The sequence below is a fragment of the Nelumbo nucifera genome, chromosome 4, assembly GCF_055504915.1.
Source record: "Nelumbo nucifera cultivar China Antique chromosome 4, China Antique-T2T, whole genome shotgun sequence".
NCBI classification, from domain to species: domain Eukaryota; kingdom Viridiplantae; phylum Streptophyta; class Magnoliopsida; order Proteales; family Nelumbonaceae; genus Nelumbo; species Nelumbo nucifera.
The window spans coordinates 88433786-88448586 of NC_142652.1; the positions used below are offsets into that span (position 1 = coordinate 88433786).

Sequence of the window (14801 nt, forward strand, 5' to 3'; positions counted from 1 at the left end):
AGTGTCCCACGTGATGAGTATGAACGGATTATTTAGGCCACGTCTCAACAGAATACAACTATCCTCGCATACTCAGGTATGGCGTGCCTGGCATCCAAACCCAACCCTTTGATTATTGACTTTGGAGCTTCCGATCACATGACTGGGACTCCGGGTGTGTTTTCCTCCCTTTCTCAATGCTCCACACCGCACTTTGTTACCCTTGCTAATGGTTCCACATCTTCCATTTGTGGTGTTGGTAATGTTTACATAGACTTATGTTCCATAATTCCCTTTTAACCTTATGTCTGTTAATAAGTTGACCAAGTCTCTTAATTGCTCAATCACTTTTTACCCTTCTTCTTGTATTTTTCAGGATCTCAAGACGAGATGAAGATTGGTGGAGGACATGAAGCTGGTGGACTGTATTATCTTGACAGTGGTGGTGGTTCGTCAACAGCTCTTCAGACATCTCTTTCTCCTCTTCAGTGGCACTATAGACTTGGTCATCCATTGCTTAAAGCACTGAAGTCACTTGTTTCGTCATTGAGTCATCTTTTTGTTTTGGATTGTGACTCATGTTAGTTGGGGAAACATTATCGTGTTCCCTTTAGTCCTAGGGTTGATAATCATAGGTCGAGTCCTTTTTCTTTAGTTCATTCAGATATTTGGGGTCCATATAAAACAATGTCATACAATGGTTACAAATGCTTTGTTATTTTTATTGATGATTATTCAAGAATGGCATGGCTTTACCTTATGAAAGAAAGGAGTGAATTGTTTTCCATTTTCCAAAAATTTTATGTTGAAACTCGCAACCAATTTGGTGTACACATTAAGATTCTTCGTTCTGATAAAGGTCGAGAATACTTTTATACACTGTTTCAGGAGTATTTGGAAAAACATGGCTTTATCCATCAAATTTCATGTACCTACACCCCACAACAAAATGGGGTAGCTGAGAGAAAGAATCGTCATCTTTTGGAAACTACTCGGTCCCTTATGCACCATATGAATGTACCCAAGCATTTTTGGAGTGATGCTGTTTTTACATCTTTCTTCCTAATCAACCAAATGCCCACACCCATCCTTGAAGGTTCTCTGGGTCAAGTGATGTCCCTTCTTTTTCTTCTTCTTTACCTCCTCCTCTTCTAATTCCCATTGAGGACCCCATTCCACTTGTTCTAGTTGTGACCAAGTCATTGCCTCCGGTGCAACTTCTTGTTGAACGACCACCCATCTATCATGTGTATACACATCGACGACATGTACTAGCTCCTCCAGCTTCGTCACCGTTGACAAATTCGACAGTTGTTCCTACACCAACCACACCCCGTGTTTCTGACCTTGATCTTCCCATTGCCTTGCGGAAAGGTAAACACAGTTGCACACTTCATCCCATTTCTAATTATGTTTTTGTCTCTCACCTTTCTGCTTTCCATCACCAGTTTTTCTCTGTTTTCTTCTATTTCTGTTCCTATGGATGTCCAGGAAGCCCTTGCCTCTCTAGGGTGGCACCATGCAATGGAAGAACTCTCTGCTTTAATCATATGTGGGATCTCACCACGTTCTCTCCTGGTAAGCATGTTGTAGGTTGTAAATGGGTATGCACTGTCAAGTATTTACCTGATGGTAGTGTAGAGCGGTTGAAAGCTAGACTGGTTGCCAAAGGATATTCCCAAACATATGGTATTGACTACACAGAGACCTTCTATCCTATTGCTAAAATTGGTTTAGTTCGTGTTGTGATATCTCTAACTGCTATGTATGATTGGCCTCTATTTCAGCTTGACATCAAGAATGCCTTTTTACATGGTGATCTCGTTGAGGAGGTTTATATGGAGCAACCATCGGGGTTTGTTGGTCAGGGGGAGGATGGTAAGGTGTGCAGATTAAAGAAGGCTATTTATTGACTTAAACAGTCCTCCCATGTGTAGTTTGGTAGATTTAGTGAAGTGATAAAGAAGTTTGGTATGAAATATTGTTAGGTTGATCACTCAATATTCGGCTATGATTCACATGTTGGGAAGATTTTACTGGTGGCATATGTAGATGATATTGTCATTACCAACAGTGACAGATTGGGGATTGATAGGTTGAAGAGCTTTCTACAGGAGCACTTCCAAGCAAAGGACCTTGGTAAATTAAAATATTTCTTGGGGATAGAAGTAGCAAGGTCTAAGCACAATATTAATATGTGTCAGAGGAAGTATGTTCTTGATTTGTTGGAGGAAACAAGATTGCTAGGTGCTGAATTGGATGAAACACCTATGGAACCAAATATCAAGTTGAGTAGTGATGTGGGTGAGGAGTTTGAAGATTCTAGAAGGTAAAGGCGGTTGGTGGGTAAACTAAACTACCTAACCATTACTCCGCTAGATATTTCATTTGCAGTTAGTGTGGTGAGTCAGTTTATGCAAAATCCTCGGGTTCCACATTGGGATGCAACTCTAAGGATTGTAAAGTATTTGAAGGGAGCTCCTGGTTGTGGCTTGTTATACAAAAGTGGAGGAAATCTTGAATTAGAAGGATACACTGGTGCTGATTGGGCTGGCTTCTATATTTGACAGAAGGCCCGCTATAGGTTATTGTACCTTTCTTTGGGGTAATTTGGTGATATGGAAGAGTAAGAAATAGATAGTGATGGCAAGAAGCAGTGCAGAAGCAGAGCCATGGCACATACAACTTGTGAGCTAGTGTGGTTGAGAAATCTTCTACAAGAGATGGGGTACTCAATTGACACTCCAATGAAGCTTTATTGTGACAACCAAGCTGCAGTCCACATTTTTTCTAATCCAGTTTTTCATGAGAGAACAAAACATACAGAAGTTGTCTGTCACTTTGTGAGGGAGAAGGTGCTAAGTGGAGTGATAGCCACTGCATATGTTAACATAGGAAATCAATGGGCAGACTTATTCACCAAAGGGTTGAGTGGGGAAGAGTGGACTACATATGTAACAAGCTGGGACTATATGATATATATTCACCAGCTTGAGCGGGAGTGTTAGTGTCGACTGTAGGGGGGTAGTTTTGTCAATTTGTTTATGTTTGGTGTGAGGTGTCATGTTTAAGTCAAGTTAAGTGACTGTAGGGGGGTAGTTTTGTCAATTTGTTTTTGTTTTTCATTAGAAAAGTATAAAAAATACAATCTGGCTGACTTGGGAGAATAGAACTCTCTCTCTAGTTTGAACCAGTTTTTCCTTTTCTTCTCTTCTCTTCTTCTTCTCCTTCTTCTTCTTCTTCTTCTCTCTCTATTCTTCTTTTAGTTTTTTGCTATTGTTATTTCTTACTGAATTCTAGTGCAGGTCTGAACTTTATCAAACCCCATATCAATAGATAGAAAGTAAACATATTTATGAGTAGAAAAATAAGAAAGGCAAGAAACATACAAAACATAAGGGTTGAGCCCTTGTTTTGGTCTTTAGGAAGAGAAGAAGTTCTATTGATTGTTCTTGTGTGTCAATTGGATAAAATCTTCAAGTTATTTTTTACTTATCAATTCAGGTTTTAAAGTCCTAAAGGGTTCAAGACTATGTCACTGACTTGTGTCTCGATTGAACCCACCAGTATAAGAATAACAATATTAATACTATAACCCCACAATATGAATAATTTAGTCAAATTAATAACATAAAATAAAAATATAAAATGTTATGTGGTGTCTTACATATAAATATGTAGGTGTTTAAGCGAGGCGACCCTCCAAGAACGCCTTATCACCTAGGCGTCGCCTTGACAACTATGCATTAACATGGCCTTCTTTTGTTTGGATTTGGGTTGTGAAGAAATCTCTTAGAGGGATTGAGAGATCTAGGATTGCCTTGCAATCACAAAAAGGGGTAATCGTAAAGTTGCCCTCTGTATTTTGCTTCATTTTCCCTCTGCATTCCGCTTCATTTTCAGGGCTTCATGTAGCTCCTCTCAGTTCTTTATTTTATGCTTTGCTTCTACCATCGGTTTTTTCCCGCAAACAATTTGAATTTGGGTGATCGCATGCAACATGACATTTGCACCTCATTGTCTTCCTCCTTAGTTTGTGTAGGAGTTAAATTCTTCTCCGTAACTTGCTTTGCCTCGTTAATTCTAACAGCAACCATTTGAGTGTTATGTTTGCTTTGTTGAAACTCCTGTAAAGTTTCCAATATTATGTTCCATCCTTGCCTTTGTTTTCTGATTGGGAGATAGATCAATTGTTTCTATCTTTCCCAAACCACATTATCAAAGCAATATACCAGCCCTTTGTGTTATATCTTGTTTCTGCTACATAAGATTCACTGTTGCTTTTCAAGCTTTTCTTCCATTCCAGTACTTTAAACATCTTGTACTTGAACCATAGCAAAGTTTCCTCTGCGGTAGGAATTGTAGCCATCTTACCTTCTCAAATCTGCACCATCTCTAGACATCTTGTTCTATATTTTCGAATATGAAAACCTTGGCTCCCACTTTCACTATCTTTCTCTAGTTTCATGCATGCTTGAAATGCTTCTTCCCCTTTTGGAGATGGAAAACATTGATCCAAGCTTGAAAATAAGAAACGAAAAATTCATCGGTGGAACCCTAGCAGGTAGTTGGCATAAACAGAGCGGGTTTCAGGGAAAGAGAGATGGCCAAAAAAGTATCATCTACTCTTTTCTGGGAGGGAGAAATGGAGGAGAGAGAGAACGCCAACGATGATATTAGCATTGACGTAAATAAGGGTTTCAGCTTTTCGAGGAAGGAAGAGGGGGTTTCAGTGGGAGAGAGTAGAGGGAGGGGTAATTTAAGAAAGCTAAAAAATTCAAAAGGTTTTGAGGTTTCATTTGATTGTAGTAGTGATGCTAAGGAGGAATTAATTGAGGAATGGGTTTGGGTTATAACGAGATATGAAAAAGGAGAACAAGAGAAGTCGAATCCGAAATGCTTTGAGTACATGGAAGGTGTTTGTAGCAAGATTCCCACAGCAAATGGTAACTCAAAAGCCTTGTAGGGGGAGGAAAGGAAAGGTTCATGTGTAACTACAAAGGAGAGTGAGTGATAGGGATTACAGTTTAATTTCTACCCAAGTAGTATTAGAGCAAGTGAAGGAGGTTTTCATTGGTGGTCAAGAAACCTAGAGGAATAGGCAAGTCCTTAGTTCTGCACATAACTTAAGTCTTCTTGCATTTAAAAGAGGGGCTAGTTGGGGCTGGCCCTAGTAATAAATATAAGAGAGCGTTCAAAAGAAAGGTGTAAATCTAAGAGCCACAACCCATAAGGTGTTGCTAGGGTTAGCCTTGATGACCAAAATGGCATTGAGGCTTCCTTCTGAAGGGGAGTTGGAGAGGAGTTGAGATTTAGAGGAAAAGGAAGAGGGTGAATCTGAAGTCTTGGGGAAAGATGACAAGCTGATTATAAAAGTGGAGGAAAGGAAGATTAGTGGCGGGGGATTTAAGGAAAATTGTTGATAGGGACGTGGAGGTTGGCAAGGCTTTGGATATATTTTTCTGTGCTGGTGAGGCTTTCGCCAGAAAAGGTTAGGTCGTGAGCTGGTAGCTGTTTCTGGTGTTTTTTAGTTTCTTTCTCTCGGGTGGTCTTCTCACCTTTCTATTGTTTTCTCCTTTTCTCTTTTTTTTTTTATCAATAACTGTGAAATGTATTAATTAATATTAAGAAGAATTACAAAGAAAGGGAGCTAAACGGCCTTAGCTCCCCTAGAACAGACTATGAGCAGCAAATACAATTACAATAAAGCCCAAACAAAGAGTTCCTATTTACCCCTTGCCTAGCTAAACCATCTGCCAGTGAGTTTGCACTTCTCTTAACCCATTTGTACTGAATTTCAACATCCTTAGTCAGCCACTTAAATCTCCTTACCCAATTGGTCCTGAAAACATAGCTAACAGATTCCCATGTTCATCTCTTATGGCTCCCCCTATTCCAGATGGACCTGGATTACCCATACTGCTGCCATCAAAATTCAGTTTAATAAAGCCGTTAGGTGGAGGACTCCAGCAAGAAAACAGATTCCCATGTTCATCTCTTATTGCTCCCCCTATTCCAAATGGACCTGGATTACCCATACTGCTGCCATCAAAATTCAGTTTAATAAAGCCGTTAGGTGGAGGACTCCAGCAAGAAAGTGATGCCTTCTTAGCTGAAGCTAATTCTGCAATTTCCTTCCAGTTATTTACCATCTCATCTATTGAGAAATCTGCAAACAATGCCAAAGTTTTCAGCCAATGTATCACCCTAATATGGATTACCTCCAAAATTGCTTCCAAGGTTTTCCCCTTTTCTGAGAATATCTATGAGTTCCTTTCCTCCCAAACAGTCCAACATACTGCAGCCCTCATACATCTCCACATAACCTTGGCCCTTTTTGTTGGCCCACTCAGCATGTAACTGAATAAACTCTGTACAGACCCAAAGAAGGAGGTTGTGTTAGAGCTTTAAAGAAAGAAGCACATGTGAAAGAACCAGAGGAGGTGAGAGACCAAACTCTACTGTAGTTCTGGCTGAACCCAGAAGTTGAGTTAGAAGGAACAAGGAAGGAGGAAACTGATTCATTTTTAAGAGTGGAAAGAGTGAAAAGACTCGGGAGTTGGTCTTTTAAAGGAGAATCCCCAATCCAGATATGTTCCCAAAAATTGATGAGATTACCTGAGTGCAAGTCATACCTGATCCATGGAGAGAACAAAGGCAAAATAGCTTGAATAGCTTTCCAAGGTGTCGCTCTTGTAGTCCTTGCCAAAATCCCAGAATCCCATCCATTGTCTGCTACCCCATGAATGCTGCCCATTATTTTCACCTACAGCTTATCCTTCTCCAAAGAAAACCTCCACATCCATTTCCCTAGTAGTGCCAAATTCCTACTCCTTATATTTCCAATACCCAAACCTCCCTCTGTTGAGGGCCCGGGAATAGGATCTCGTCACGAGTCGGTCCACGGGGAAAACCTCCTGTTTTCCCTTGTTCCTTCCTGTTCTTGATGGTGCCTCTGGTGATTTATTCAAGAGATCACCAACTCTCCTAACTCACTCCTTAAACTGAATATTCGATCTCTCATTCAATAATGGGGTCTCCTTAAATAGGAGATTACAAGAGTCCTAATCAAGGGAGTCTCCTTGCTGAATAGGGAGACTTCCAGTGCTATCTTGCTAAGGATAAAATAAGCTAATCTTAATCTGATAAGCTACTAACAAGATAAGATAAGAGATAAGAACAATAAGATAAGAACAAGCAAATGAGCTAATCTAATCTAGATAAGGCTGTTGTTGCTGAACTGGGTAGGATGAGTATCACTGAATCATTGCTGCTGCTGGCGGTGGGTCAGGTGCTTGTTGCTGCCGGCGGCGATGGTACGTCTTCCCGAGGAAGGCGTCCATAACATTACTCCCCTCCTGGACTACGAGCTTGTCCTCAAGCTCGAACTCTAGATATGTGGCTTGGAACTCCGCCAAGGGGATCCATGTGGCTTCTGTGATGGTAAATTACACCATTCCACCAAGACTTCAAGGGTTCCACGATTGAAACGGGAGCGGGTGACAGCTTTAGGTTGGGGGACCAGCTTCCCATCTTTCAAGGGTGGCAGGGAGGGAACTTGGTCCGGGGGAACACCCGTAAATGGCTTCAGCAAGGAGATGTGGAAGACATCATGAATCCGGTTGGTCTCAGGCAATTCCAGCTGGTAGGCCACACTGCCAATCCGTCTTAGAACCTTGTAGGGTCCATAGAACTTAGGGGCCAGCTTCGGGGCAGCTTTGTGGTGCAAGGAACGTTGTTGGTAGGGCTGGAGCTTCAACCAAACAAATTGTCCTGGGTCGAATGACAGTTCCCGGTGGTGCTTGTCATAGTGGAGCTTCATGCGGAGCTGGGCCTGTTGTAAGCGAAGGCTGACGTCGGCTAGGAGGGCGTCGTGTTCTTGTAAGGAGTGATCAATTGCTTCCAAACGAGTAGAACCCGGCTCGTAGGACAACAAGCGGGGAGGATCCCTGCCATAAACGACGCGAAAGGGAGTCATGCCGAGAGAAGAATGGTAAGTTGTGTTGTAGCAGTACTCGGCCCAAGGGAGCCAATCCACCCACCGTCGTGGTTGATCGGCTACGAAACAGCGGAGATACATCTCGATTGTGCGGTTAACCACTTCCGTCTGACCGTCGGTTTGTGACCGGTAAGCTGATGAGTAGGCCAGGGTGGTGCCTTGTAGCCGGAATAACACTTTCCAGAACGCACTAGTGAAAACCGGGTCTCTATCGCTGACTATGGATTCTGGTATCCCATGTAAGCGAAAGACATGTGTAAAGAAGGTGAGAGCAACCGAAGTGGCACTGTATGGGTGTGATAGAGGAATGAAGTGGGTGTATTTAGAGAAGCGGTCGACTACCACGAAGAGAACTGATTTGCCACCTACCTTGGGTAGTCCCTTAATGAAGTCCATGGAGACGTCGGCCCAGATCTGTGTCGGGATGGAGAGGGGCTGAAGGAGGCCTGCCGGGTGTAGGTTTTCCCATTTGTGCTGTTGGCATGTGGAGCAATTCTGGACAAAATCTCGAATAGAAGTCTTCATACCTCGCCAATGGAAATCAGTCCGGACGCGGTGTAGTGTTTTTTGAATGCCCACATGGGTGGAGTTATGGATGCCGGTGATGATGGTGGGGATCAACGGGCAGTCTGGTGGAAGATGGACTCGTCCCTTATACAGTACCAACCCGTCTTGAAGTGACCAATTGGGGTCGGCGGTGCCGGACTGGATCTTCTGTAGCAAGAGCGACCATTCCGGGGACTATGGTGCTGCCTTTTTAATGTCGTCAAATAGAGAGATCCGAGGTTGGGAAATGCTACACAGAACCATCGCGTCTTCATCTCGCCTAGACAAGGCATCAGTTGCGCGATTTGAGGATCCCGCCTTATATTCCACCCGGAAGTCAAACCCGAGCAGTTTGCTAACCCAATGCTGCTGAGGGGAAGTGGTGAGACTGCTCTAACATGTATTTGACGCTGCTCTAACATGCTGTTGAGGGGAAGTGGTGAAACGCTGCTCCAACTCCAGTGCTGGACGGCTCGGGCTAGGCCAATTAGTTCGCGCTCATAGGCTGGAAACTTCAGGTGCCGGTTGGCCAGTCTGCGGCTGAAGAAAGCAATCGGGTGCCCTTGTTGTTGTAGTACGGCCCCGATACCCACTCCGGAAGCATCGCACTCGACTGTAAATTCGAGGGCGAAATTAGGTAATTGCAAGACAGGGGTGGAAGACAGGGCATTTCTCAGTGTTAGGAAAGCTTCATTTGCTGCATCGTCCCACCGGAAGGAGTTTTTCTTCAACAAGTTGGTTAACGGGGCTGCCAACACTCCATAGTTTTGTACAAATTTGCGGTAGGAACCCGTTAAACCGAGGAACCCGCGTAAGGCTTTGGCTGATTGAGGTTTGGGCCATTCTTTTATAGCCTGAATCTTGCAACTATCAACTGTCACACCCTGCCCATGGATGACGTGGCCGAGATAAAGAACCTGTCGCTCCCCGAAGGAGCACTTGGACCGTTTCAGGAATAATTTGTGTTGGCGTAGGAGCTCGAAAACGGTCCTCAGATGGTGGATATGCTCTATCCATGAATTGTTGTAAACGAGGATATCATCAAAGAAAACTAAAACAAATTTGCACAGATGGGGCTGGAATACCTCGTTCATTAGTGACTGAAATGTAGATGGGGCGTTGGAGAGTCCGAATGGCATGACTAAAAATTCGAAGTGGCCATGGTGGGTGCGAAAAGCAGTCTTCTTCACGTCACTGGGAGCCATGCGAACTTGGAAGTATCCGGACCTGAGGTCCAACTTAGAAAAATACTGGGCACCATGCAACTCGTCCAGCAGTTCGTCCATAACGGGAATAGGGAACTTATCTTTGATCGTCCGGTCATTGAGTTCTCTATAGTCAACACAGAACCTCCACGTTCCATCCTGCTTTGCCACCAACAGAACCGACGAAGAGAAGGGGGAGTGACTTTTGCGTATGATTCCTTGGTTCAGCATCTCTGTACATTGTTTCTCTATCTCGTCCTTCTGTAAGTGGGGGTAGCGATAAGGCCGGACAACGACTGGTGCTGAACCCGCCACCAAAGGAATACGATGGTCGCAAGCTCGGGAAGGGGCGAGGCCCTTGGGTTCCTAGAACAGATCTGAAAACTCGGCGAGAAGTTTTCCATGGCTGCCGGTTCTGTCTGAAGTGCATGGACCTGTGGTGTCCTTTCTTTAACCCTACAACCGTTCCATGAAACTTGCTTCCGATTTGGGTGGAAGGTCATGGTGAGTGCGCTGAAGTCCCACAAAATCGGCCCTAGGGTAATTAACCACTTGACCCCTAGAACAATATCGAACCCATTCAATGAAAGTACAAATAAATCAGCAAGAAACAGTTCAGAATTGACCTGTACTGGCATGTCCTTACAAATTCCTGGACTGTGAACTCTCTCACCATTTGCGACGGTTACCTGTAGTCGTGGTCGAAGCTCCATTGGCAGCTTTAACTGAAGGGCGGCATGTTCACTTATGAAGTTGTGTGTACTCCCTGAATCGACGAGAATGCGCACCGGTTGGCCTGCTATTTGTGTCTGCAACTGCATGGTCTGAGAAGTTTTAATGTCGGTGATCGCATGGAGAGAGATCTCTGGCTCGAATGTGACTGGTTCTTCTTCCTCCTCCTCTTGTTCATTGATGAGGAGGCAAAAAAGCCTCTTGCATCTATGTCCTGCCGAGTAGAGGTCATCACAGTTGAAACATTGGCCTCTTGCTCGACGTTCTGCCATTTCTGCCCTGGTCAGACGCTTAATGGGTGGAGCGGCCATGTTGCTACCTGTACTTGTCATTGGTCTAGAGGCGGTGGTGGTGGGATATTTCAGTTCTCGGCTGGTAGCAGAAGGGGGGGTCGTTGCTGCTGATCTTGGGGGTACCCATGAGTTCGGTGGCCGACCCACATTAAAAATTCCGTGGCTGAGCTGCAGTTTGCGCTCGAACGCGCGGGCTAAGTTCATGGTTGTGACCAAATTTGGGGGATTCTGCATCTCGACATCCACCCGCGGGGGTTCTGATAGCCCTTCCGTGAACATATCCACTTGCTGGTCGGGTCGCACGGAGGATGCCCTCGCGAGGAGGTGGAACTGTCACTGATATTCAGCCACTGTGCCGGTCTGTTTAAGGTTAATCAGCTCACCCAGTGGGTTGCTGGTCAGTGGGGGTCCGAACCTAAGAAGGCAATAGGACTTAAACTGGGGCCAACTGAGCCCGGGTTCTTTTTGCTCTAACCGATAAAACCAAAGTTGTGCTTCCTCTGTTAAGTGAAAGGCAGCTAGACTTACCTTATCCCGGTCATCTGTCCGTTGGTTCCGAAAAAATTGCTCGCAGCAATACAGCCAGCCTAAGGGGTCTCCGTTGCCGTTGTACGACGGGAATTTCAGCCTGCTGTACTTGGGGACGACTGCGGTTCTTTGGCTAACAGACTGCTGCTCGCCGGAAGACTCTGGCAGATCTGATCGGCGGCCATTGGTGGTTGTCCCTCCTTCAGAGTTCCCTTTCCTAGGAAGGAATAGCTCCATCAGGCGTCGCAGCTCCCTCACTTCTTCTTTGATCTCATGGACTTCGGAGCTGGTTTCCACGAGTTGGTGCTCGAGGTCGTGGACCCTGGATGGTAGCTGCTCCAGATCACCCATGAAGCCTTGCTCTGATACCAAGTTGTTGAGGGCCCGGGAATAGGATCTCGTTACGGGTCGGTCCACGGGGAAAACCTCCTGTTTTCCCTTGTTCCTTCTTGCTCTTGATGAACCTATCTTGGCGCCTCTGGTGATTTGTTCAAGAGATCACCAACTCTCCTAACTCACTCCTTAAACTGAATATTCGATCTCTCATTCAATAATGGGGTTTCCTTAAATAGGAGATTACAAGAGTCCTAATCAAGGGAGTCTCCTTGCTGAATAGGGAGACTTCCAGTGCTATCTTGCTAAGGATAAGATAAGCTAATCCTAATCTGATAAGCTACTAACAAGATAAGATAAGAGATAAGAACAAGCAAATGAGCTAATCTAATCTAGATAAGGCTGCTATTGCCGAACTGGGTAGGATGAGTATCACTGAATCATTGCTGCTGCTGACGGTGGGTCAGGTGCCTGTTGCTGCCGGTGGCGATGGCACGTCTTCCCGAGGAAGGCGTCCATAACACCCTCCCTCTTGCTCCTGCAAACCATCTCCCACCTAACACTATGGTCCTTCTCCTCCTCCAACTCCCAAAGAAAATCTCTCATTTGTTTTTCTAACCTACTAGCCACCTTAGCTGGAATCTTAAAGACCGATAAAAAGTAGACAAGAAGGTTAGCTAATGTAGATCTAATTAAAGTGATTCTCCCACCAAGAGACAAATAGTTCTTCTTCCAAGTTGCAAGTCTCTTTTCAAACCTCTCCACAACCGGAATCCAAAACTCATCTTTCTAAGGGTTGTCTCCCAATGGCAAACTGAGGTAATTTAATGGCCAATTAGAAACTGCGCACTCCAGGATGTCTGCACACTCCGATGTCTCCCCCTCTCCCATATTTACCCCCACTAGACAACTCTTCTCAAAATTCACCTTAAGGTTTGACATTTGCTCAAAGAGTTGTATAGTGAGCTTCAGGTTTCTTATCCTATTAAGGTCCCCTCCTTCACAAAAGAGTATTGTGTCATCTGCAAATTGCAAATGTGTGAGTGACACACTCTCCCTTCCAACTCTCCATCCTCTTATTAAGTCCCTGGAGTCTACTCTAGAAATTAATCTCCCCAAAACCTCTGCAACCATCGTGAATAAGAATGGGGAAAGATGATCTCCTTGTCTTATTCCTCTCAAAGCTGGAAAGATATCTACCATTGTCTCATTTATCAAAATGGAATAATGGCATTTTCTGATACATCCCATCACCCACTTACACCACCTGTCTCCAAACCCAAAATTGACCATCACCTCCAACAGGAAAGACCAATCCACCATGTCATAAGCCTTTTCCAAATCCAATTTGCATACCACCCCTTTTTTCTGGGATCTCTTGAACTCCTCCAAACTCTCATTTGCTATAAGTATTTGATTTGTTATCTGCCTCCCTTTCACAAAAGCTCCTTGGTTGTCTGTTGTAATTGCTGGGAGCACTTTTCTAATTCTAATGGACAACACCTTAGTGATGATCTTATATAGGCTATTAAACAGGCTGATCGGCCTATAGTCCCTCGGATGATTTGCATTCCTTTTCTTGGGAACCAAGGCAATGAATGTGGAATTTAGCCCCGGGTTTATCACTCCTCTAGAATACTTCTTTTCTCTTTTAATGAAAATTTTTATTTTACCATAAAAAAATCTCGATTTCTTAGTCATTTTAAGCTCCTTAGTCTCAGGTTCCTCTTTACCTCCAAGTTGGATGACTCAAAATAGCTAGTGAGTAGTGACTAGAGCATCTCGATTATGGACAGTAGATGAGAGAGAGGGAAAAAGCTCCAAGAGGTGCCAAGAATGCTTCTATTTCATAAACCATTTTGGCATTTTCTTTGTCCCTAACAACATTTCTTGGAATTTTGACTTCATTAGAAGCTTTAGAGAGGCTGCTAACAGGAAAGCTGCCTCTTTTGAGTTAATTTCTAATTTATTCTTGTCTTGCACAAAATCTAGTTGCAGGGTTTGGAGATCCAAACAAGTTTATATTTTTATTTTTATTTTTCCTAACCATTTTTATTTTTTTTCCTGACCCCTTAGCTTCATGTAACTCCCCAATTCCATTCACAACTTGTAAGGACTTATTCTCTATGGCCATGGAAAGGATGAATATTTTGATATGTTACAGAAAAGATGGTATCATTATCTGTTGTCATCATGCATATATCTAACTACTCTTTTGCTGAAGACATGCAGTACCATTTCTTTCATATGCATGACTTTGATTGAGATCATTCTTCCCATGTCAATCTTTGATATCTTTCAATAACAGAGACCACATGGACTTTGGATTCTCTTTTTTATTGTGGAGGTGTATCTTAGGCGTTTTTATTTCTTATCTATTGTTTTATTTTCTCAGGGGCATTCTATGAAGTCCTGTAGAATGTGAAAGGAGGAAAATGGAAGTTCAAGAATAAATTTACCCCTATTCATAAAAAAAAAAAAGTAAATTTACCCCTCTTCCTCTCTTCCAGGATAGAGTCTTATTTTTGGTGGCCTCTTGGGTCCCGGTTCAGAGGAGTTTAGGGGTGTTGGGCTTGTCATGTGTATAAACCTGCTCATAATTCTTGCATCCATTCACCGGTGTTATTGTTAATCACTCTGAGGAATTCAATGGGGAATTGAGATTGAGTTTCAAGTATAGCTCCCTATGCATATGCAACTTAGGAATGCCAACAATTGGAGAATTTGTTTCAAACAGGAATGTTAATATGGTTAGGGTTTCAGCTGTTGCATTGGTGAGGCAGATTCCACAAATGTGGAGTTGATGCCTTTTCCTTTGGAGCTTAGGGGAGTCCTTAAGAGGCAAGGGTTAAAGTATCGATACGCCTGGTGCGTATTGATATGACTAATACCTATCTTCTTTTGTGTTTTTTTATTAACTTTTATAGGTATTAAAGGGTCCAACTCCCACTTTTAAAGTTTTAAAGTTCTTAAAAAGTTATTGTAACGGTCCGATATGGACCGTATTGATATTTTAATCCTTGTTAAGAGGTGGAAACTGTTGGAATGGGCCTGTGAAGATTCCCAGATATTCTTATTGAACTTTGGCTGCCCTTCAGTTCTTGTCCTAGTCCTAATGTCTAGGGGTGGAATACTGGAATATAGGGAGTTGAACATGGTGGCTTATGGTCTAGCTAGATCAGAGGT

At 43.4% G+C, this 14801-nt stretch overlaps 1 protein-coding gene across 1 annotated transcript in view; it reads left to right on the top strand.

Moving 5' to 3' along the window:
* The window catches only part of LOC104612615 (uncharacterized), a 59303-nt gene that overhangs the window by 31096 nt on the left and 13406 nt on the right, over nt 1-14801 (top strand). The window lies entirely within an intron of this gene.